We start from the raw sequence: 25,774 nt of genomic DNA on the forward strand, positions 1-25,774 counted from the left end.
CAAGTATTTGATCCAAGGTATTTGGTCTTAGGTATTGACCCTAGGTATTTGGTCCAAGGTATTGGTCCTAAGTGGTTTTGGTCCAAGGTATTGAGAAAGGCCTAAGAGTATATAAGGAAGAGAAGATCATTAGGCCAGGTGTGCAAGCAATAAGATTCTAAGGAATACTTCTATCTGAAGTATATTTTTATGTTGTAGGGTTATGTTTGAGACTAAATCTGGAATATTCATGTGCACCTTGAGTTCAATATTGGATCAGGAATCATGAGACTTGAAATGACTTATTCTTGAATGATCTGATATTGAGTGAGATTAGATTTGATGTTTTGCACCTGTTCAATTCGGTTTGTATGAAGTTTGGAATTGCAGCAAAGTTCTGAGTCAATATTTGTAGATCTGTACGCAGGTTCATCTCGGCCAAAGAGCATGTACATGCAGGTTCAGATCGTTCAAGTAGCGTATACAAAAGAAAAGCTTCTTTTCAGATCTGAATGATCTATCTAATCAAATTCTGTTGTTTTACTGATGTCTATCAATGAAGTCTTCTTAGATTTGAATGTAAAACTGAATGCATAAGGAGGCTGGAATTTGATTGATTGTTTGTAGAAGTGAAAGAAGTGATCTCTGTCCCTACCTGTGTAAAGCTCTGTAGATATTCAATGTATTAATGGTTGGTACAGACTTGTTTCAAAAGTTTATGTTTGTAGTAGTTTTGAAGGTATACGCAGGTTTAATTCACAGAAGTAGCGTATACACGCAGGTTGGGTTCAGCTAAGTAGCGTATACACTCTAATGCATGATTTTTCAGGTTACAACTGGTTCAGAATGATGATGCAGGGTTCTGTGTTCAACACAGTGTTCTAGTGTCAGTGATTTGATTCTTTAGATCAACTGAATATTGGTTGATGCAATTTAAGTTTAAAAGCTTTGATGGGTCCAGTGTGAAAATTTGATGGAACGTGGCCTTCAATTTTTGGTGTTGTGGTCCAGGAGTATCCAGTCTGAAAATTCATGAAACGTGGTCCCTGGTGGAAGAGTGGAGTTTTTATGTAGTCTGACACCTTCGTATTAGTAAACATATTGGCTAGTACAAGAGCTAGGGGGTTGTAGCTCCCTTCCAGTAGAAGTTGGAGAATGAGAGAAGGTTGTAACCTTCTGCAGGTAGAAGCCTACGTACTGGTATGAGTATGCACCAGTACAAGATTGTAAACAGATTTTCTTATTATTAAAAGAAGATAGAGACGACAATAACAGGTGGTTTTTACCCACATTGGGTTTCCACCTTAAATCTTGGTGTTCAGGTGTGTTGCTTATGTGTGATGCTTTATTTTGCTTTTACTGCACTATCTAATAAATCTCGGATACACTAGTTTAAGCTCAACACATGATAAATTGTCTAAATCACAAGTTCTCTGCATATATGCTGGTTTCTTTAAGCACAGTCGCATATACACGCTAGTTCACTTCACTGAAGTAGCGTATATAAATCTATTTGGGAAATAAAATTATTGATCAGATAATACTAATTCACCCCCCTCTCAGTGTTATTCCCAACAATTGGTATTAGAGTCGGTCCTTCAGAAGAAGCTTGATCGCTTGAAGGGAGATCCATCAACATGAATAATCAAGAAAGCATGGGATCCATCAGACCGCCAATATTCGATGGGAGAAACTTTGTTTATTGGAAAATAAGAACCAAAACCTATCTACAATCACTTGGAATGGATGTATGGGAAATTGTGGAAGGAGGATATACATTTCCAACAATAATTCCTACAGATGTGGTAGGTAAAAAGCAATATGAAACCAAGGCCAAAGTTGTCAATACTTTATTGGGAAGTCTGTCACAATGAGAGTTTGTCAAAGTCATGCAGCTCAAATCAGCCAAAGAAATATGGGACAAAATTGTTTTGAGCTACGAAGGAGACTCTCAGGTAAAACATGTTAAGCTTCAAACTCTCAGAATTCAGTATGAAACTCTTAAGATGCATAGTGATGAAAGTATAACTAGTTACTTCTTACGTATAGATGAGGTTGTTAATTGTATGAAGAATTTGAGTGAAGAAATAAAGGAAGTTACCTTAGTTGAGAACCTCGTCTGTTAAATTTGAATCCAAAGTGTCTGCCATAGAAGAAAAACAGGATCTGCAGAATATCACTATGACACAGCTTCACAGAATCTTAATTGCCTTCAAGATGAGAAAAGGAGGACCATCATATATGAGAGAAGCCGAATTTAAAGCTTCAGCAAAAAGAAAGGAAGAAAACAATGAATCAGGACATATTTCAGAAGAAGAAGATGAGGTAAACATTGTCAATAAGCTTCAACAGGGTTCTGGAAGGTTTAAAGGTAAGCTACCCTTCAAACGCTTTGCTTGTGGCATAGTTCGTCATTATGCTGCCAGGTGTCCTCATAAAGATCAATATGAAAAAGGAAAAGAATATGCAAAATGGAATAGAAAACAAGTTGTAAATAAAAGGAGTTACTATACTCATGAAGATAGCGATGGTTTATCTAATAGTGATGAAGATGAAACTGGACAAAATTACCGACTTCTGATGTCTTATGATAGAAATGATTTTTGGGATAATTTAGAAGAGGATAGTGATGGTTTATCTAATAGTGATGATTATAGACTTCTCATGGCTTATAATGATGATAATTTTTGGGATGCTTTAGAAGAGGAAGACCTTCATGAAGAAATATCTAAACTCAAAATCTGTTTGAAAGAAAAGAATATGATTATAGATACCTTGACATAACAACTTGCTGAAAAGGAAAAACACAATGAAAAACTAGAATGTGAAATTGTGGGTCTAAGAAAGGATCCTGAGAAAACAAAACCTCTCAATCTTAGATTTGCTAAAGGATCAAAAACTTTAAATGAAATTATCAAAGTTCAACATTTTCCTCTGATAAAGACAGGTCTTGGATATACTGAAGAAGCATCTCAATCATAGAATATGTCAACCTCCACCAAAAGCTATCTTGATGTAACAAAGACCAGTGAACAATATGACAATCGTCAGAAAAGGCATAAAGCAGATCACCAAGGAAATCATACTCAATTTACTCCAAGGATGAATATAAGCCACAACCAATCTCAGGCAAATCATACTCATTTTGCTTCAAAGATGAATATCAATAGAAACTACAATCACCAGGTTAATAGATTCAATAGTCGTAGGAACTTCTTTAATGGGAAATGTTTTTCATGTCATAATTTTGGGCACAACACTGCTCAATGTGTTGCTTACAAAACCATCATGACTAGAGAAGCACAAAATCAAAGGAATGTAACAGGGATCAAGAGAAGTTCCTATAATAACTTTTATCCGCTTGAAAATGAAATAGAATGCTCAATCTATAACAACTTTGGTCATGATTTCTATTATTCAAATTTCCAACTTACCTTCTCAAATTGAATCTTAGGTAGGATATGGTCTCCTTCCATTATTTCAAATAATATATGTATTCATATCACATTCCCTAATGTACCCTCACATTTACTAGGGAGAAGACATGGTCCTCTCCATGTAAGTACATCTCACATTCTCTAATGTACCCTCACATTTACTAGGGAGAAGACATGGTCCTCTCCATGTAAGTACATTTGACATTCCCCAATGTACCCTCACATTTACTAGGGAGAAGACATGGTCCTTTCCAACTCATTATTAATATATCTATATTCATTTCAAATCCCTCAATGTACCCTCACATTTACTAGGGTGAAGACATGGTCCTCTCCATGTAATTACATCTCACCTTCTCCAATGTACCCTCACATTTACTTGGGAGAAGACATAGTCCTCTCCATTTAATCATCAATATATATATTCATGTCACATTCCCAAATGTACTTTTCAGATTTACTTGGGAGAAGACATGGTCCTTTCCCATTAAATTTCCAATTTTATATTCATGTCACATTTCCAAATGTACTCCCAGCATTACTTGGGAGACGAGAAGTCAACTGTAGGGATGGATGAGAAGTTAATGACATTAATGAGAGGTGGTTGAGGTGGAGAAGTGAAGGAGGGTATAAAAAGGGAAGGGGGGAGGGAGAAAGGGGGGAGGGGTCTTGCTTATGATTGTGGGGTTGGTTGTGATTGTTTGGACTACTTGTGTTTTTGGAGACCTTAGGAACTTGTGGAGGTTTCTTGGGTTGTTGAGAGAAGTATTGTCATCTTGGACACACACACCACATTTGGTTGGACTTGGGCTCAGAGGGCTAGGGATTATTTCCTAGTTGGCTAGGAGGTAAATCCGGTTAGGTCTGTCAAGGGGAGCGTTCAACTTTCATCTTGGACACACACACTACATTTGGTTGGACTTGGGCTTGGAGGGCTAGGGATTATTTCCTAGTTGGCTGGGAGGTAAATCCGGTTAGGTCTGTCAAGAGGAGCGTTCAACAGGAGCAACAGGACAAAGGTATCTCCATCAGCCATCGGTACAGGTATTCCTCCATAGACTACTATTGTAAAGTTTATTAGAATGAAATATTCACTTTAATTTATGTTGATTATAATGTAAATGATAAAATTTTATTTGTTTAAAAGTCATGTAAGTAAGTAAGTTATCGCCTCTTATCGCATTTAATTTCAGAAGAAATTAGATCTGTTAGTAGACCTTAGGATAGGGCTCTTACAACATATCAAAAGGAGAAAACACCATTAAATCCCAAGATATGGAGAAGGAAAGAATCTTAAACAGAAAGATGTGGTATAGCCTTGCATCCAGAAGGACAAGAAAATCAACGGTACATCGATAGTGGATGCTCAAAACACATGACAGGTGACAAAGAAAAACTTCACTCATATAATTCCTTAGAAAAGGAAAAGAATGTTTCATTTGGAAATGACACTCCTGTTGTCATAAAAGGTAAAAGCTTTGTTTTCTTGAAAGAAAAGGTTAAAGCTAGAAATGTTATGTATGTAGACGGTTTAAAGCATAACTTGTTGAGTGTCAGTCAAATGTGTGATCAAGGAAATGAAGTGGTGTTTCGATCAAACAGATGTGTTGTTCATGAGCTTGATACATGAGAGACCATGATCAAAGGTACAAGAACTCCAAACAACTTATACATACTTAAGGGAGGACAACAAAAATGATGAACTGGTTGTGGCATAGAAGATTGGGACATCTAAGATTTTCTCAAATAAGAAATGCATGCAGACTCAAGGCTGTTCGTGATCTTCCATATATTAAAATCCCAGAAAATACAATATGCAAACCATGTCAAATCGGTAAGAAAACCAGAGTCCACTTCATGGAAAAAGAAGGGTCAGCTAGTAAGCCTCTTGAAATTTTCCATACTGATTTATGTGGACCATCAAGGAAAAAGTCACCTCGTGGAGAAGAATACTTTATTTTGTTCATTGATGAATTTTACAGAATGTGTTTGATAGGTCTTCTAAAGCATAAAGATGAAGCATTTGAAAAGTTACAAGCCTTCAAAGATTTGGTTGAAAATGAATCAGATCGAAAAATCAAATGTCTCAGATCTGATCGAGGAGGGGAATTTACATCGGATGAATTCTTTGACTTTTGTGAACAACATGGAATAAAAAGGCAATTCTCCACCGCAATGATTCCTCAGCAAAATGGTGTGGTAGAAAGAATGAATAGAATAGTTCAAAAAATGGCTCAAGCTATGCTAGATGAATGTGGAACTCCTGCAACCTTCTGGGGTGAAGTTGCATTCGCTGCCGTAACTATTCTCAACAAAGCAAATGTTCGGGTAAATAACACTCAAATTCCACATGAACTTTGCTATGGCAAGACTCCTACTGTAAAATACTTTAAATTTTTTGGAAGCAAATGTTTTATCAAAAGGACTGATGAAAAACTTGGTAGGTTTGAACCCATAGCAGATGAAGGTATTCTTCTTGGTTATTCTTCCAGAAGTAAAGGATATAAATGTTATAATAAAAGACTTGGGAAAATTGTTGAAAGCATTGATGTTGTAGTTGTTGAAGCTTGCAAAAATCCAAAACATATAAGATCAACATAAGATTATGACAATGAAGAAGATGGGGATTATCTTCCCACATAAAATCAAAATGATATTGAAAAAGAAACCAATGAAGCACCAGAAGAAGAGATAATGGTAGAAGAAAAGACTCTGTCCAGGTATGTTTAGAAAATCATCTAGAAAGTCAAATTTTAGGGGAAAAAGAGGTAGGTGTACAGACAAGAAGAACTATTACAGGGACCTTAAGCTATCTAGCATTACTATCCTCCACCGAACCTCAAAATGTAAATGAAGCATGCAAAGATGAATGTTGGGTCAAGGCCATGGATGAAGAACTTGAGCAAATTGAAAAGAATAATACTTGGGAATTAGTTCCTAGACCTCATGATAAAAATATTATAGGAACTAGATGGATATTCAAAAACAAGTTGAATGAAAATGGAGAAGTCATTAGGAACAAGGCCAGACTTGTTTGTAAAGGGTATGCTAACCAAGAAGGTATAGATTTTGAAGAAACCTTTGCACCTGTTGCCAGACTTCAAGCCATAAGGATGTTTCTTGCTCTTTCTAGCTTTCAGAAATTCAAAGTATACCAAATGGATGTAAAATCAACCTTCCTTAATGGAGATTTAGAAGAAGAAGTTTATATTGAACAACCAGAAGGATTCATTCTTGGAAATGATGCAAAACTTGTATAAAGACTCAAAAAGGCTCTCTATGGTTTGAAATAGACTCCAAGGGCCTGGTATTACTGCCTTGACAAATATCTACACAAACAAGGTTTTACAAAAGGTTCTGCAGATAGCATTCTATATACAAAGATTGAAAGTGATAAATTGCTAATTATTATTGTTTATGTTCATGATATCATTTTTGGTAGCAATGAAGAATCCATGAGTTAGAATTTTGCTTCAGTAATGCAACAAGAATTTGAAATGTCCTTGCTTGGTGAACTTACTTATTTTCTTGGTCTACAAGTTCAAAAAGCTAAAGATGGTATTTTTCTGTCACAAACCAAATATCTCAAATAGATCTTGAAAAGGTACGGAATGAAAGATTCTAAACCTATATGTACCCCAATGGTAACAGGATGTAATCTCAGCTCAAATGATGAATTAACAGTAGTACATCAACCAACTTATAGATCCATGATTAGTAGTCTGCTTTATCTAACAGGTACCCGACCTGACATCATGCATGCAGTAGGAATAGTTGGAAGATTCCAAGCAAATCCAAAGGAATCACACCTTCAAGCAGTCAAAAGAATTTTCAAATATCTTCAAAGAACTTAGGAATTTGGTTTATGGTATCTTAGAGATACAAATCTTACTCTTCATGTATGTACAGATGCAGATTGGGCAGAAAGTGTTGATGATAGAAAAAGCACTAGTGGTGGTGCATTCTATATGGGTTCTAGGTTAGTGTCTTGGTTCAGCAAGAAACAAAGTTCAATTGCTTTATCTACAACTGAAGCAGAATATGTGGTTGTTGCATCTTGTTGCACACAAGTAATTTGGATGATGCAAATTTTGCAAGATATTCAGATTGCATGTACTCCACCTATCTCCATTTTATGTGATAATACAAGTGCCATCAATATTTCAAAGAATCCAGTCATGCACTCCAAGACCAAGCACATACCCATCAAGTACCATTTTCTACGTGAACAAGTGCTTGAACAAAAGGTCAAATTGGAGTATGTTCCCTCCAGAGAATAGGTTGCTGATATATTCACTAAACCACTACCTAGAGAAAAATTTGAATATCTCAGACAAAAGCTGGGAGTAGTCGCTGCATCATCCTGCTGTTAAATCCAATTTTTTTCAGAGAAAGGTCATTATACGCGTGTTTCATGAAGTATAGCCGTGTACACATGCGGGTTTCTGTGGGTCAAGGAGCATATATGTTCTTCAGATAGGAAAAATAGTGGTGCAGGCTCTGATATGGGTGCTCTGTCTGATGTTGATGATTACTGTCTATCGATATGCTTTGTTCATTAATTTTTATCCGACTGACAAACATACCTTGATCATTGACTTGTTAATAATGCACAGGTAGCACAAGTTCAGGGGGAGCATTAGCCTTCATGTACATTCAACATTTTTGGCATTATGGTTGTTGAGTCCAGCCATGGCTTCAGAGATTTATACCATTTTTTGCTTAAGTCATGTAAAAGTCTAGGGTGTGATATGTCTTCTCATAGATTTGAATGAGTCCTATTGGACAAATGATGTAATTTGTATCCCAACTTTGCATGGGATGGATGATGTAATATTTATTGTATTTCTGTCATGTATAAACAATTGGTATATCCCCACTCGGTCGGGTGGATGAGTCGAATTTGATATATCCCCACTTGGTTGGGAGATGGATGTATGTATGAGTCTTTGGTGATAGGAAGGTCATACTCACATAGTTGAGTTATAGAGTCATGTTATTCTTTTTAAATTTTTTTACAGATTCTGCATGTGCTCAGGGGGAGCATGCATGGTTTTAGTACATCTCAGCATGTACAAATGGGAGCTCAATCAGATAATTCAGCATGTTCTCAGGGGGAGCATGGACAACATAATGTATATCAAAGGGAGAGAATATCTTGGTCTACCCTTTTCCCTTGATGTCAAAGGGGGAGATTGTTGGCGTTATGATACATGTGTTGTCCTTGATGGCAACTCTCTCCGATGGCAGTTCACAGTGCAGTAGGTTAACATCAAAGGATTACAGATCAGACTCCAAAGAATGAAGAAAGAGAGGTATACGTTGGTTCACTTTGTCCAAGAAGCGTATACACGTGGGTTAACAGAAAAAAATGAGCGTATAACGTATACACGCACTTTCACAGGAGGAAAAGTGTGTACATGTTGGAAAACCAAATATTTGATCCAAGGTATTTTGATCCAAGTTATTGGTCCGAGGTATTTGGTCCTAGGTATTGACCCTAGGTATTTGGTCCAAGGTATTGAGAAAGGCCTAAGAGTATATAAGGAGGAGAAGATCATTAGGCCATGTGTGCAAGCAATAAGATTCTAAGGAGTACGTCTATCTGAAGTATACTTTTATGTTGTAGGGTTATGTTTGGGACTAGATCTGAAATATTCAAGTGCACCTTGAGTTCAATATCGGATCAGGAATCATGAGATTTGAAATGACTTATTCTTGAATGATCTGATATTGAGTGAGACTAGATCTGATGTTTTGCACCTGTTCTATTCGGTTTGTCTGATGTCTGGAATTGTAGCAAAGTTCTGAGTCAATATTTGCAGATCTGTACATAGGTTCGTCTTGGCCAAAGAGCGTGTACACGCAGGTTCAGATCATTCAAGTATCGTATACAAAAGAAAAGCTTCTTTTGAGATCTGATTGATTTATCTGATCAAATTTTGTTGTTTTACTGTTGTCTGTCAATGAAGTCTTCGTAGATCTAAATGTAAAACTGAATGCATAAGGAGGCTGGCATTTGATTGATTGTTTGTAGAAGTGAGAAGAAGTGATCTTTGTCCCTACTTGTGTAAAGCTCTGTAGATATTCAATTTATTGATGGTTGGTACAGACTTGTTTCAAAAGTTTATGTTTGCAATAGTTTTGAAGGTATACACAGGTTTAATTCACAGAAGTAGTGTATACACATAGGTTAGGTTCAGCTAAGTAGCGTATACACTCTAATGCATGATTTTGGAGGTTACAGCTAGTTCAGAATGATGATGCAGGGTTCTGGGTTCAACACAGTGTTCTGGTGTTAGTGATCTGATTATTCAAATCAACTGAATATTGGTTGATGCAGTTTAAGTTTGTCTAGTGTGAAAATGTGATGAAATGTGGCCTACAGTTTGTGGTGTTGTGATCCAGGAGTATCCAATCTGAAAATTCATGAAACATGGTCCCTGGTGGAAGAGTGGAGTTTTTCTGTAGGCTAGCACCTTCGTACTAGTAAACATATTGGCTACTACAAGAGCTAGGGGGTTGTAGCTCCCGTCTAGTAGAAGCTGGAGAATGAGAGAAGGTTGTAACCTTCTGCAGGTAGAAGCATGCGTACTGGTACGAGTCTGCACCGGTACAAGATTGTAAACAGATTTTCTTATTATTAAAAGAAGATAGAGATGACGACCACATGTGGTTTTTACCCACATTGGGTTTCCACCTTAAATCTTGGTGTTCATGTGTGTTGCTTATGTGTGATGCTTTATTCTGCTTTTACTGCCCTGTCTAATAAATCTCTGATATACTGGTTTAAGCTCAACACATGATAAATTGTCTAAATCACAAGTTATATGCATATATGCTGGTTTCTTTAAGCACAGTCGCGTATACATGCTAGTTCACTTCATTGAAGTAGCGTATAATTATTGATCAGATAACACTGATTCACCCCCCTTTCAGTATTATTTCCAACAGTTTGTTCTCACCCTTGATTGAGTTATACATCCTCCTTGAATATAATAAACTCCTTCCCTGAGATAGTACCTATGAATGGATCAAGTGCTTGAGACTGTCTTTTTCTTTCCTTTTTCACCAAAGCTCTGATACGATGTTAGAAAATAAGAAAGGAAGTAAAGTTTTTCTTGATGTTGATAATTACTTGTTATGTTTATTATTATTACAATTCTTTATATCTTATTTCTTAAGTTCATCAAGCAATTACCAAAAGCATCAACACATAAAACAATAGACACTGGATGTAGGCACATGAAGGGAAAAATGCCCCCCAAGGGGAAAATCTAGTCAAGATAATTATTCCTTTCAATAATATGCTTTGAGACTCTTCACCCTATACCAATACCAAACCTTCCCTCCACACCATGTCAGCCTCCCAGAATTTTGAGCTCTTCCTTGCAACTTTGACTATGCAACAACTTATGACAGCTGGTATCTTCCAGCAATAGTGAGACTTGGAAGATTTTGATCTCCCAATCTAGGGTAAGAAATAGAGAGAGATAGAGAGAGACACCTAAATTTGGGATTTCCTTGTCTCCTTATACTTCCCCAAACTCACAGTCACTTCAGCTTCTTGGCAACAAACTTCACACCTTTTCCCAGCTAAAAGAGAAATTCACACTTCTAACCAACAACAAGAGATTTTCGCACTTCTTCCAGCTACAAGAGAATTCGAACTTATGAGTAAATGATTCTCCAAATGATTTCGATGTGCTTCCTTTTATAGGATTATTGTGGGGTCAAATAGGGTCTTTATGCCGACTTGATCTTCTTCTAGGCCGACATGGTGTGGATGTTACATAATTCATATTTGACTCTACTTAACCTTTTTACATGATTCAAAAGCCCAAGAAGGGCTTCTTTAAATGTACAATAAATCTATAGATTCAGATTAAATCCTAGAAGTCCTCAATGGGGAATTTTACCTAAAACATGGTGACCTAAGCATGAAACCCATGCTTTAATAAGTCACAATAATAATAATAAAAATTATTTTCTTTATTCTTTTGACAAGTACATTACGTAAAGACTCAAGTACATTATTGAAGACTGAACATAGTTACATTTTACAACAATATATACCATACAAACTGATTGGGTTCTAAATGTAAAGATGCAATACATACCTTTTGTGAGGGTTGCACATCCTGTAGATCAAAATATTGCTCAATCTGTAGTATCCATGTTACTGGATCCTTTCCATCAAACTTCCTCTTATCTATATTTGGAATGTGGTGGTTCTTAAACCCCACATTGGAGTCTCTAAAATCATAGTTCATATTCTATTTCCTCATCATCGTTTTCATGGATTACCTTGTCCCCACCGAGAAACCTTTCTTGCAACAACTTTGTCAACCCTTCCAACTTGACATTCATCGCATCCATGTCTACTTTGAAAACCTCCATGTTTCCTTTTATAGTATCCATTTCCCCTTTTAAGTCATCCATGTCATCTTTTATTTCTAATTTTGAACCATCCATGTCCTCTTTTAATTCCTCTTTGGTTTCTCTTTGTTAGAGTGAAATTTGTTGCACTTGGTCTCGTAATTTTGATATATCATGCTGCGATTCTTCCTCTTCATGTGTCATAGTAGAGCTTACCAAGGGCTTAATGGGTGTAGAATTATTTTGTTTGGGAGACATTTTAGAACCCAATACTGATATATATGCTTCAATATGCCCTTGGAATCACTTCAAACTATTTTTTTCGAAAAAAATTTATGCAATTTTTAAAACAATACACACATTTTTTTCTTGCTTTTAGAGCTTAATCTTTAAACAACTCTAACTATGTAATTTAAGATCAAGTCTAAAATTCCTTCCTATGGTATCCCTCTGAGTCTTCTTTCTAATTCCACAAGGCAGATCAAAATTGGATTCTTCAAGGTAAGTTTATGCCAAATCTCCCACAATGACTTGATTATGGACTGGTTCAGTAGAGAAAACTTGTACGTAATTCCACATGTCACTGTTCAGCCTCCGGCCTTGAAATTGATACAAAGTAAAATAAAGTTCATGCTCTTTCTGCCACTTCTTACGGAATTCCAATCCGATGCTTGAAGAGAAAGTTTGACGATTTTCCCTCGGTTGCTTGTTTGAGACTGAATTCTGGAGCATGAAAAAACCCTAACTTGTTCAGACCATATCTCAGAAAATATAGTGAACCAAGGTCTGAAATTCCGGAATGAAGTTCACCACGATTTCCACTCCACATGGTTGCAATTCCAGCTTCTGAAGCTTCGTAGAAAAAAAGTTATAGCAAAAATTTCAGGATGGCCTGTTTGAAGCAGTGAAACCCTAGAATCCAAAGGTCTGATACCAAATGTTATGCAACTGGATCACAAAATAGAAGAAAAGATAGATTAAAGATTTAAAAATTATTCTCTTCGAGGGAGAAAACTCCTTTACATTACATAAATGAACAATTCTTGGATGATACAAATGATGAGACCTCCTTGTTATATAAATGGGTTTAAAGGGGTCACAATGTATTCAGACCTACATATCGATAATAATGTAAGGGCACAACAATAACAATAGTGAGATTTTATGGGGCACAACAATAACAACATGGGGGTACATGGGCACAACAATAATAATGTGGGGCTAAACTAACAATAACAATAAGGGGAATATACTAGTATTATAGGGACCTAATAAATAACTTGAAGGAAATCTCGAGCATTGAGTGGCTCTACTTAGGATTTATTTTTTAGCATTTTGGATAGTTACAATGGTGTTTTGATGCTCTAGAGCACTACAAATTACAAACTCTTATTATTTTTTTTTATGTAATACTTGTCTTCTCTTCTAAAGAACCCCTTCTCCAACATTGTACAAAATTCTATAGGCATATTAGTCTTATTGGGAGTAATTGGAAGGTATCACCAACTCTTCAAAAACCTTAATCTAGTGCATTTCCTCCCCTTTGTCTTTTGTTGGCGATATTTTGGTTCACTATTTATTTGTTGTTGTCTTTCTTTTTTTAATTTGTTTTTCACAATTTCATTAACAATGCAACACATAGAGGTCACTTAATACAAGTGGTAAAGGCATACGTTTCATGGCCCAACTACCCGAGTTCAAGTCTCTGGAGACATGCTATTAAGCTGACCCTTGTGGCATTTATGAAATTGTTGTTATACTTGGTGAAATAGTGGCAACTGTTTGTATGAAGTTACTGATTTTGTGAATTCAGAATGTTCTCATTCCTGTTAAAACAAAAAAACAATGAAACACTTAGAGGTGAGTGGTATAAAATTGGAGAAGCATGAGACCCTTCACTTTGTCAACCACTTCCGTCAATCTCATTGTCAACCTCACATCCTTAAGCTTCATTTATATAACCAACCTTTCAATTTTGCTGAATTATTTTTTGCATTTGCATTGAATCCATTCAATGTTTGTTCGAATACATTGTGATCATACATCCCTATTGGACGGATTTTGGTCTCAAATAGATAGTATATTGAGGAGACATAAACACATGGTTGCCACTCAGGATCAGGTGTTCAGTATTTAGCTCAAAATTCAAAGCTTTCAGATTGGCTCAAAAACCGTATGGCTACATCCATCTCGTCAAGACGATCGCAACGCAATTCGTTTCATCGAAAACAGAGTCCAGATGAAGGAGAAAAGGCCCGTTGTTTGTTTTCCTAAACATCTAAAAAAGCGTAGAATGGGACAAAATGATGACATGGAAGTCCAGTCAGTAGTCAAGTCAACAAGGGGAATCTTCTTCAGTTTTTTCCCAATGGGGCTGTGACAAGTGTCACCTCTGGATTTGTCAATTTGTCTCAGGGAAGGTGAAATTGCATAATTGGCCTATAAGGTGGAATTTGATTTTTATTTATTTCTTTATATATATATATTATATAATTATTATGTTATATTATATGATTTTTTAAATTATATATTATATATTAATTTAAATATTAAACCAAATTTAAATCCACATGCAAATTAAACAAAGTTCGAATGTAATGGCATATTAATATCAAATGGCGTATATCAAAGTTTTAGGGGTGCATATATTTAAATGTTTAAAATATGCGATGGGGAAGGGCAGGTTTGAACCCATGACCTCCCCCTCATAACTCCCATGCCTTACCATCAAGCTACGGACAATACATTAAAAGGAGGGGCAACATAGTTATATTTAAAACTTCATTAAATGTTGATGGCAGGGGTGGTGGGAGCCAGTGCTGCCAATCAACCCCCACCACATGCGACTTCAACCACACGTCCATGGGCAGCGCCAAGTATAAGCGCAATTAGTGCGCCATTAATCCAAGATTAGTCTTAGTTAATCTGTTGATTAAGTTAGCGGTAATTATGGCGGAGCCACCAAATCTGGAACTGCCACCAAACTTGGCAGACTTAACTAGAGTCTCTCTAGATTTAGCGGAGGTTTTCTAGAAAAAATAGTTTGAGCCATAACGCACTCAATTTTCGACCAAATTGAGATCATAAAGAATTGTTCTTAGCTAATTTGGACCTTCTGAACACATTGGTGTAGGTATCAAGAGCCATATAGCTTTGTAAACATCATTTTTGCCACATTGAGCTAATATAGAGGCCCAAGCCATGGAAGATGGACTAAGGAGATGTAGCCCAAGAGGGGTGAACTCCTTCATCAAAACACTGTGTTAATGTGTTTCTTTTATGGTTTGTTGTACTGTACATGTTTGTTGTTCATTATTCATTTTTGAAGCTATTTTTCTCATGAACGTCTTGTTTAACTTAAGGAAATTTTCATGTTTGTAAGCACCAAAAACGAAGGAAACCTCAGCTCAAAAAGCAAGAATCAAGCACATGTCTATAATCTGTAATTATTATTAGCACAACAAAACTAATCATACAAATACAGATCAAGTTGGTATCAGAGCTCAAGGTTGAATTGCTTGATTGCTTGAGTTTGTGCAATTAGGATTTTAATGGTTGCAAAATTGTGATGCTTACAAGGTTAAAGTTGCAGAGAGGAGAAGGGAAGCTATTGGTTGCAACTCTTGAGGTAATGCCCAGAAGAAGGAGAGCCACAAGGCCACAATCTCCACCACCCAAAGTTCCAATTCTAGCTGCACTTGAAACTCCTCAAGTTTTGCCTTCAATTGAGATTGAAGAGGTACAATCAGTACAAATTTCTGAGCTTGAATCCATAGCCATTATGTCTAGAGAAAGAGATCCTGGAGGTCCCTCTTCAAAAGAGGAAGAATTCAAGAAAGCTTTCTATACTTTTACTAAGATGGTTAAAGTCCTCTATGAAGAGAGGAACACCAGAATGGTTGGAGAGAGTTCTAAACCTCCACATGGAGAAGGAAGCTCAGAGGACAAAAAATATGAGAAGAAGGATTCCAAAGGGAATGGCGGAAAGCCACCTCCATCTCCACTATCCTCATCATCTTCACCATCTCACACAACATCATCTTCCACTACCACCACTTCCCATACTCATTCAAAAATCCCAAAAGGAAAAACTCCATTCCTGAAATTGGATATAAAATTCGTACTTCCCATGTACAATGGAGAAGTGAATGCAGAAAACTTAGACAACTCGATTCGACAGTTGGAGATATATTATAGAATTCAGAACCCTAAAGAAGACGACATAAAGATCCAGTTGGCTTCACTAAGGCTAGAAGAGCTGCAATAGTTTGATGGGAAGCAAAGATTCAATAAGAAATGAGAATCCATGGTAACATATCCATTTCTTGGGTTGAATTTGTTTCTACAATTAAAAGACAATTTTATCCTTTAGCCTATATGCAAAAAAGGCATTATGAGTTGGCAGAATTTTAGGCAGCTTAAAGGTCAAACAGTCTAAGATTATACACAGGAGTTTAGAAAAAGGGCTTTGTTATTAGGAGTGAATTTGAATTCCCAAGATACAATGCTGAAATATATTGGGGGTTTACATTCCTATCTTAAACACACTATTCTTATGTTCAATCCAACTAATTTGAATGAAGTATGTGTGCAAGCCACACATCTTGAATCTAGAGGAAAAAACACTTATGAAGAGAGTAGTGATAAAAAATCACCTAAGGGTAAGGATAAAGAGAAAGGAGGAAAATGGAAAGGGAAGAAAAACACAAGTGTGAGGAAAGAAGGGGATAAAGTTATCTGTAAACATTGTTCAAAAGAGGGACATAACGACGATAATTTTTGGAAATTACATCCAGAAATGAGACCAAATAAGTTCAACAATAAAGGGAAATAGAAAACCACTGCTATAACTTAAGAAGATTTAGGTTCTGAATCAAGTAATGAAAATAAAATCATTGTCATGGGAATCAAAGGAAAACAAGATGTTGCAAGCACTAGTTCACAAAACTGTAACACTACTACTACTCTAGATGAAAAGAGATGAATTGAGCTATTTCATGTTAGGGTCATATCTAAACACACCAAGATTGAGACTAGTCGACTGGTCGTTCCATTAATCAGAGGATTAGCGAACACGCAGCGGATCTTAAGCATAGGAGAGCTAAGTCTTCCGCGTTGGCTGAACATGCTGAGAAAACCAATCATCATGTTTGTATTGAAGAGGCGAGTGTTATTGCTAAGGTTTCGCATTTCCATCATCGAAAATTCAGGGAAGCGCTTGAGATTGAAAAGAGACCAAGCAATCTCAATAGAGACGATGGTTGGAAAGTCAGTAGGTGTTGGGTCCCTGCCCTCTCGTCCTAGTCGTTTTTCATCCTCTTTGGTTTTTTTTTTTTTTTTTTACTATTATTTTATTTTATTTATTTTGATCTATTTTTTATATATATTTAATTATTTTTATTTATATATTAAAATTTTATTTATTTATTTTTATTTTTTATGTATTTATTTATTTATTTATTAATCTATTTATTTTTATTTTTTCTTTTTATTTAACTAATTTATTTTATTTATTTTAATTTTATTGTGATTTCTATTTTTGTTTTCTCCTTTCTTTCTATTTTTTCTGATATTTCAAGGCCTTCTTATTTTGAGGTCCTTCTTATAAGTATTTTTGTTCCTTTTATTTTTAACTAATTTTGGGTCCTTTTTTACCTTTTTGTAGTAATTAGCATACATTCTTTAAGGATTCTTCTAAATAATATTATTTTATTTATTCTTTTTATTTTATTGAGGCAATTACCTTTTCATAAGGTCTTTTTCCTATTAACTTATGGTAATTAACTTTGATTTCTAACCTAATTTCCTTTTATTTATTAATGAAATTTAATTAAAATTATTATTTTTATATTAATAAAATGTAAATAAAATTATTATTTTAGGTCATTTATTTAACTAGCTGCCCTTTAAATTATTAATCAACTTATAATTTTTAATGATTCTTTTAATTAATATTATTCTATTGAAGCATTTACCTTTTTCATAAGGTCATGTATTTAACTAATTTCCCTTAACTTATGATAGTTAGCCTTGATTTTTGAACTTAATTACCTTTTATCTATTAATAAAAATTTAAATAAAATTATTATTATTATTTTTATATTAATAAAATTATTATTTTCTATATTAATTTTTAGGTATTCTATAAGGCCATTTATTCAACTAACTTTCCGTCAAATTATTAATAATTTTTAATAATTATGTCTTTAAACAAAATTAAACGAATATAATAATTTTGACCTCTGTCCTTGAGTCAAACTAGCCGTTAGAAAAGATAGCTGTTGGAGGCTCCGATTAGACTATTTAACATGATGAGCTTGATCTGTTTCTTCAACTTGTCTTGCCGATGAACCACACTGGTTGGTTCGAAACGCGTCGACAAATGATATTCCATGTGATTTTCGCCGAAGAATCTTTCTTAACACCAAGATTGACACACTCTTCGATAGTGGGTCACAAGTGAATCTAATCTCTGAAGACTTAGTCAACATATTGAATCTTGAAACTGTACCTCACCATAAACCATACCCTTTGGGATGGATAACAAGAGACCCCAGTTTGCAGGTTACAAGAAAATGTTCATTTAAGTTTGCAATCACTACGAATTTTGTTGACGAAGTAGAGTTGGATGTAGTACCGCTTGATATTTCAGGTGTGGTGTTGGGTAGTCCATATTTGTATGACCGGAAAGCAGTCTTTTACCGCCATGAAAACAAGTATCACTTGTTCAAGGATGATGTGGAGTACATAGTGAGAGCCCATCGCAAAAATTTGAACATTTCTTTGGTTAATGCAGGGGAGGCAAAAAGACTAGTGAATTCAAGTAAAAGTTTAGTACTTTTCATGTTCAAGCCAAATGATGATATTGTTTATGAAAATGTTGTTGCATGTAATGAAAATTTCAATTCTGATTTGGTTGGTTCAATTCATCAGAGTGATGGAGTATTTTAGGTTTTGAAAGAATTGTCCTTCAAGGAGAAGGAAACTTCACATGAAATATCTTTGCAGTAAGAGGTTTCTCTTTGTGATGTTAGCATGCAAGGGTTGACAAAATTGCAAAGTGTAGAGACACCAATGCAATGCAAAAGTTATGGACTCATCAATCATCCCTTACGCCATGTTGTGCACTGATGGTTATGGTGCCAAAGAGGAATGGTAAGTATTTCAAGAAAGAGGACAAAAGGAGTAGTTTTCGCCAAAGAAAAGTTATGAAAAGAGGCCAGTGCAAGAATATACATAACATCAAACAAGAATGGTTTGTATGGCTTTTAATGTTGTATGTTCTTTGTAGCACTTCTATTACATACATGAATTTGAATTATGGCAAAAAAGAGTCATTTCTTAAAGAAATTGTCCACTTGGGTGACATATACATGTTGAGAATGTTTTCTTATGCACATGCCATCTATGAAGGAAAATTGTTTGATGCTTTGAAGATATCAAAGTACAAGTTGGGTTTCACTTCTTTGATGCATTTGGGCCATGATATTGGAGGAGGTAAGTTGAAGGGAAACCTCTCCAAGTTGGATGCCATAGTTGATTGGTTAATGCCCAAGATTGTCATTTTGATAAGAGGTTTGTTGGAAGCAGCCCAATGTTGGAGGAAAGTTGTTGTTGACATTTCTTCTTTTGAAGCTCCTTGGCATGCATTGTCATGTGTGTGCAAAGTCTTCCATTGGGGAGGCAAATAGCAAGAGGCATGTGTTGCTTCAAACCAAAAGATCAGTTCAATTTTTATTTATGCTCTTTCAAACTTGAAAGGTTCATTTGAGTTTCAGGTTTATGCAAGCAACTTCACCATCTTATTTCATTCAGAAGATTTCCATGGTGTAAAGATTAAGTTGCAGTGATCCATGCACTTTCATTGGATGGATACTTGTCAAAAAATTCACTTGGTTCAAAGGTACAAAATAGGTATAAGCAACAAGTTCATTGTTATGCCTTTTAGGCCTATTGGTTATGTAACTGTTGTATTCAAGCGTCATTATGTTTTACATGAAAGTTATGTTCATAAAATTTCATACTTTCAAAATGTACAATCGGGCGTGAGTCATGAAAACCAAGTAGTGAAATTTGTCATCCATTTGCATTACATTTTGTTATGTCGTCTTGGTAAGAAGGATGTTGCTTTTGATGGTGACATGGACACAATTATGAGTTTCTATGAACGACTGAAAATGGTGCAACAAACAGTGTAAGATCAGCTTGAAAGGGGTAAAGAGAAGTATAGGTATAGAATGGGGTCCTTAAGGCAAGTGAATGTTGATTTCCTTAGAGAGGAGCTCAAGGAAACAAATTCATCAAAAGATAATTGGATCGAGATCGGAAAGGTGAGGGGGCTGTACCCTCATCTACTTTTCAGATAATAGTATCTTTTGGGGTACAAAAGGATTCTAGTGGGGAGAAATGATCAGGTGCTCAATATTTATCTCAAAATTCAAAGTTCTCAAATTGGATTAAAACTATACGGCTGCGTTCGTCTAGTCAAGACGATTGCAACACAATTCATTACATCGAAAACGGAGTCCGGATGAAGGAGAAAATGCCTGCTGTTCATTTTCCTAAACAATTAAAAAAAGTGCAGAATGGGACAGAATAATGACATGGCAGTCGAGTAAGTAGTCCAGTCAGCAAGGGGAATCTTCTTCAGTTTTCTCCCAATGGGGATATGAAAAGTGTCACCTCCGGATTCCCTAGTTTGTCTGAGGGAAGGTGAAATTGGCTAATTGGCCTTTAAGGTGGAATTTGATATATATATATATATAATTAATGTTATCATGTATATATATATAAAATTAATGTTATATTACATGAATTTTTAAATTATATATTATAATATAATTAATATATATATTAAATATTAAATATTAAACTAAATTTAAATCCACATGCAAATTAAACAAAGTACGAATATAATGACATATTAATATCAAAGGGCATATATCAAAGTCTCGGGGTGCATATATTTATATGTTTAAAAAATGAAATGTGGGAGGGCGAGGTTGAAACCCATGACCTCCCCCTCATAACTCCCATGACTTACCATCAAGCTACAAAAAGTATGTTGAAAGGGGGGGGCAATGTAGTTATATTTAAAGCTTCATTAAATGCCGATGGTGGAGGTGGAAGGAGCCAGCCCTGTGGGCCAGCCCCCACTCCATGCGACTTCAACCACACGTCCATGGGCCAGTGGCAAGTATAAGCGCGATTAGTCAACCATTAATCCAGGATTAATCTTAATTAATTTGTTGATTAAGTTAGTGGCAATTGTGGCAGAGCCACCAAATCCGGAACCACCACCAAACTTTGTGGACTTAATTGGAGCCTCTCCAGATTTAGTGGAGGTTTTCTAAGAAAAACTGTTTGAGCCATAACTTACTCAATTTTCGACCAAATTGAGATCAGAAAGAAGTGTTCTTAGCTAATTTGGACCTTTTAAACACATTGGTGCAGGTGTCAAGAGCCATAGAGCTTTGTAAACAACATTTTTTTTTCCACATTGAGCTAATACAGAGGCCCAAGCCATGGAAGCTGGACCGAGGAGATGTAGCCCAGGAGGGGTGAACTCCTTTATCAAAACAATGTGTTAATGTGTCTCTTTGATGGTTTGTTGTATTGTATATGTTTGCTGTTGATTATTCATTTTTGAAGCTATTTTTCTCATGAATGTATTGTTTAACTTAAAGAAATATGCTTGTTTGTAAGCACCAACAACTAAGGAAACCTCATCTCAAAAAGCAAGAATCAAGCACATGTTTATAAATATGTAATTTTTATTAGCACAATCAAACTAATCATACAAATACATATCAACTCATCTCTTCATGTCTGTAACTTTAATTATGAATGTACTTTGTTTTCCCCATTCAAACTATGCACTTGCCCTTGTTTCATTGTTAATGAATACAATCTTCCTCTCCTTGTGTGCGCTTTGACCTGGTAGCAATTACCACCTTCAACCAAAGTGAGATTATTCTCTTCTATGTATAAATTCACATCATGATCCCATAGGTATGGGTTTCCAAACATCACTTCGTGAGCATCTAGTTGTGCAAATTCACATTCTACCTCATCAACACAATCAACATCAATTAAAAACCTAATATTGCATCTCTTGGTGATTATCATGGTATATTTCTTTTAGATCCAACCCAATGAACATGGATGCACTAAATCATAAGTTTATTGACAAAGCTCATCTATTGAAGATTCATAAATTAAATTAATTTTAGAGCTACCGCCAAACAAATTACTTAGCTTTTGATCCTTCACTTGAACTTTGATTTGGAATAATGCATTGTTGTATTCACTTTCCCTTGACAGTGACAATGTGGTGTACATCATGGGTTCTTCCTTGTCCAAAGTGCTTTCTACCATTGTTTCTTTTGTCTTGCTTGTTGTGTTTTTCTCCCTTCTTGTTCTTATATGACTTTGAATGCAAATTTGAATGAAGTTTCTAGCACTTCTCATCCATGTGTCCATTTACATTACAATGTTTGTAATTCCTATCAACATTTCTCATGTTTTGGGACTATCACTACAACCTTATTGTAACATCCTCCTAATTCACTTAGAAAATAACTATGAATTATTATTTAAATATGATACAAGTATTTATTTCCACTTCAATAGCTTAACCCCTTGAATTCTACCTTGCAAAAGTAAAATGGCTTGTTGATTTTCAACATTCTTTTTGTACCTATTACATCAAGTAGCATAGTATTATATCTACATTTTTTTTTTTAAAATTGGGTTTAACACCCCAACTTGGTTGAATATGGTATTGAACTTTGCTAGTGTATTTTCTCGTTATACAATTTCAGAGTCATGGCCATACTAGATTGTAGGTCTAGCACAACGCATCCTTATAGCTTAAGGATAGGGGTTAGATATATATATATATATATATATATAACACATTCCAACTATATAACATTATGTCATCACTTATTATGTGTATAGTGATAATCGGCCTTATACTACCAAGGTCTGCGCATTATATATATAAATATATATGTATCTATCCTTGACATTACTCCTCTCTGGTAGAAATATATATATTGATGTGCAACGAACGTTCTAAACCTTTAAAGGCCTTTGTGGCACTATAAACATATTTGGAGGTCTTATGCGTTTCGGTCCACGTGATGCAACTACATGGACGAGGGGTCCACAACACTAGATCGAACCCTAAACATGTGTCTCTACTCAACGGTGGCAATTTACTTTGGTTTGATCGATGGTGAGGATTAATCCATCACCGTTAGGGTAACTACCTACCCTCAACTTCTCCGTAGTAATAGTCATTTGTCGCTTGATCCAGTTGCAAGTCGAGCTCTGCAACCATGAGGTAATTTTGGTAAAAGACGAGGGTTTTACCATGCATTCAAAAGCTTTACTATCATGATTCTGATTGTCTTGCTTAGCATTATGACAAGAATGAATGTGCATACTGGCCGAGGCAAGGCGTGCACACGAGGTCCTATTTTGACCTTACACACTCTAATTTCAGGTTCTATTTTGACTTTACACACTCAAATTTCTTATTCCTTCTTGGATATTTATATGTTTGTGCATTTTTACAACATTTTTTGTGGATTACATTCACTAATTTGTTTGACTTGTGGGTATATTTATTGCTCAAACCCTAGCTTCTTCTAGAGGTTTCGTTGTGGATACCACCCTGTGCAAAGTTTATGGCATTTCTATACCTTTCTCATGCTCTTTCTTGGCGGTAAATTCTCCAAAACCCATTTAAAGTTAAAACCCTAATTATATTCTTTTCCAGAGAGGGCTTCTTTTTAAATATTTATAATTACTGAATGTGATTTCTAATGTGACAACAAGGTATTTCCGCGAGGGTTTCGTCTATCTTACTCAAAGATAATATATTAGTTGCAATGAAATTCCTTTTATGATATTCTTGTAAGATTCAATGGATGATATGAGACCAGACTAAGGGTTTCTTGCTTGCTATACACAAGTTAGTTCTCGACGACATTTGGCTCTTTTCTCTGAGGCATTTCGAGTTAGTTTTCCTTCAAGATTATCGGTTTCTCCCCGGCCTCCACAGGTGTTCATATACAATCACTCTTTACAGGTTCTCCAACCATGTTTGGCCTTATATTTTGATCGCCAACTACATGAAATATATTGTAATTAGGGTATTCAGAAAAAAGGCCTTAACCGAACAGGGTTCAAACTTTCATTGTGTAATTAATTTTCTGAGGTTTTCCTTAGTATATTTGGGTAGAAATCCAACTACTATAAAAGTGGACTTGTAACATTTTGATTGTACTTAAGGGTTTATCCTTTCTATTAACCAAAGCCTTTCATATTCTATACTTTGTATTGCGGCCATAACTGGCAAGGCCAAAGTTATGGTTTTTCCTTCTTCATTTCAAGAAATACAACGTTTGTATTTGTTTCCTTTTGTATTCCTGTGCATGATATTGCTGTGCAACGTTTGTATTTGTTTCCTTTTTGTATTCCTGTGCATGATATTTGTATTTGTTTCCTTTTGTATTCCTGTGCATGATATTGCTAGTTCTATTCCTTTCTTGTCTTATACATGTGTGAATATTCTTTGCTAGTTTAAAATATGCACTTCAGTTATGTATGGTTATAAATGCATGCTTCAATGAACGAATATGGTTATTGTCTTTTTTCTTTTTAGTTTAAAAAAACACCAGGTAGGCCAAAAGCCTTGGTGGTCTCCTATCGTGGGATTCCATCTTAAGGTCTTCTTTATGGCCCTATTAATAACTTGAAAAAGACTGCACATTTCATGGCTAATTGACGGGGTCTCCTTTCTTTGTCTTTGGCTTGTGACTTGCTAACCTGGCGACAAATACTACTTTTAACAAAACTATTTACTGTCATTCATATATATATATATATATATAACTGTTCTATAGTTTGCCAAGAATTCAGTTTCAGTATAAATGAAATGTTACTGTGTAAGAAAGATTGTTGCATATTTCTGTTCCTTTTGCTATTGGGGCAATTCTTTTGCTTTAGTTAATTCTCTTTGGTTTTCTTTTCATATCTACTTGTACAGTGAATACCAGGGTTAGTTCCTAGGTAGGGTCTTTTTTCCAATTCTCCATAGCAGAGAAATTCTTTGTATTACCTGTAAAAACCTTTATGTTAAATCCTTTGCCCTTTTATCAACAACTTCTTGGAACCCTACAAACCCATATACACATATAAATATACATTTTATTCATGGAACATTAGTGTGATTTACTGATTCTTATTCATAACTCTAAACTACAGAAATAATATATTAACACATTTTTTTAGATATTTATGTACTTATCTAAAGATTTCTGAAAATAGATTAAAGGCTGCCACTTTCCTCCCAACCATGAACTACGTTTATTGGTAGTCCCTCCTCGTAGTCCCTTATTGGGTCCCTCCTCCTCCCTGCATTTATATCTAGTCATGTTATTTTCAGTGTTCCACGGGGACTCGCCCCCCCCTAGGGGTCTAGTTTCCTCGCTCCCCCGCGCTCCGGGGACTTGGGGACGAGTAGGGGACGTTTCCCCACGCTCCCAAAATGGAGGAAACTCAAGGGGACGTGCCAGGGAAACGTTTCCCTTCCCTGAGGGGACGTTTCCCCACGCTCCCAAAAAAATGGCCTTGCTTATAGTTTATGATTTAATAGACCTAAAGTGGTACAAAGCTACTCATGTTCTGTATGGTGATAACGTCTTGTGCTGTCTTTTGGTTTCAACAAGCGTTATTTTAGAGGGTCAGTATCATGGAAATTTGCTGGACCATATAGCACGTATATGAATTTTCCCTTTTAAAACTTCTTTTTTTCTCAAGTGATGGCTGGATTACAGTGGGGAGATAACTGGAGTGACAGGCAAAGAATATGAGACATTCAGTTTGTGTTTTTAATTTGCATGACATTTGACATACAAACTATGGACGCAGCACCTATGTCATGTGGGAAATAATTGGGTGGATTA

At 35.6% G+C, this 25,774-nt stretch overlaps 1 long non-coding RNA gene across 2 annotated transcripts; it reads left to right on the forward strand.

Moving 5' to 3' along the window:
* Positions 1–22,901: 22,901 nt before the first annotated feature.
* On the forward strand, positions 22,902–24,135 carry LOC149205253 (uncharacterized). Of its 2 annotated transcripts, XR_016251862.1 has the most exons (3): positions 22,947–23,307; positions 23,447–23,529; positions 23,643–24,135. It is a non-coding gene; the product is annotated as an uncharacterized LOC149205253 (long non-coding RNA). The 2 variants fall into 2 exon arrangements; XR_016251861.1 differs by having other exon boundaries at positions 22,902–23,307; positions 23,447–24,135.
* Positions 24,136–25,774: the final 1,639 nt, after the last annotated feature.

The sequence above is a fragment of the Pinus tabuliformis genome, chromosome 1_2, assembly GCF_031772625.1.
Source record: "Pinus tabuliformis cultivar Carrire ecotype Pingquan chromosome 1_2, CPIR1, whole genome shotgun sequence".
Lineage (NCBI taxonomy): Eukaryota > Viridiplantae > Streptophyta > Pinopsida > Pinales > Pinaceae > Pinus > Pinus tabuliformis.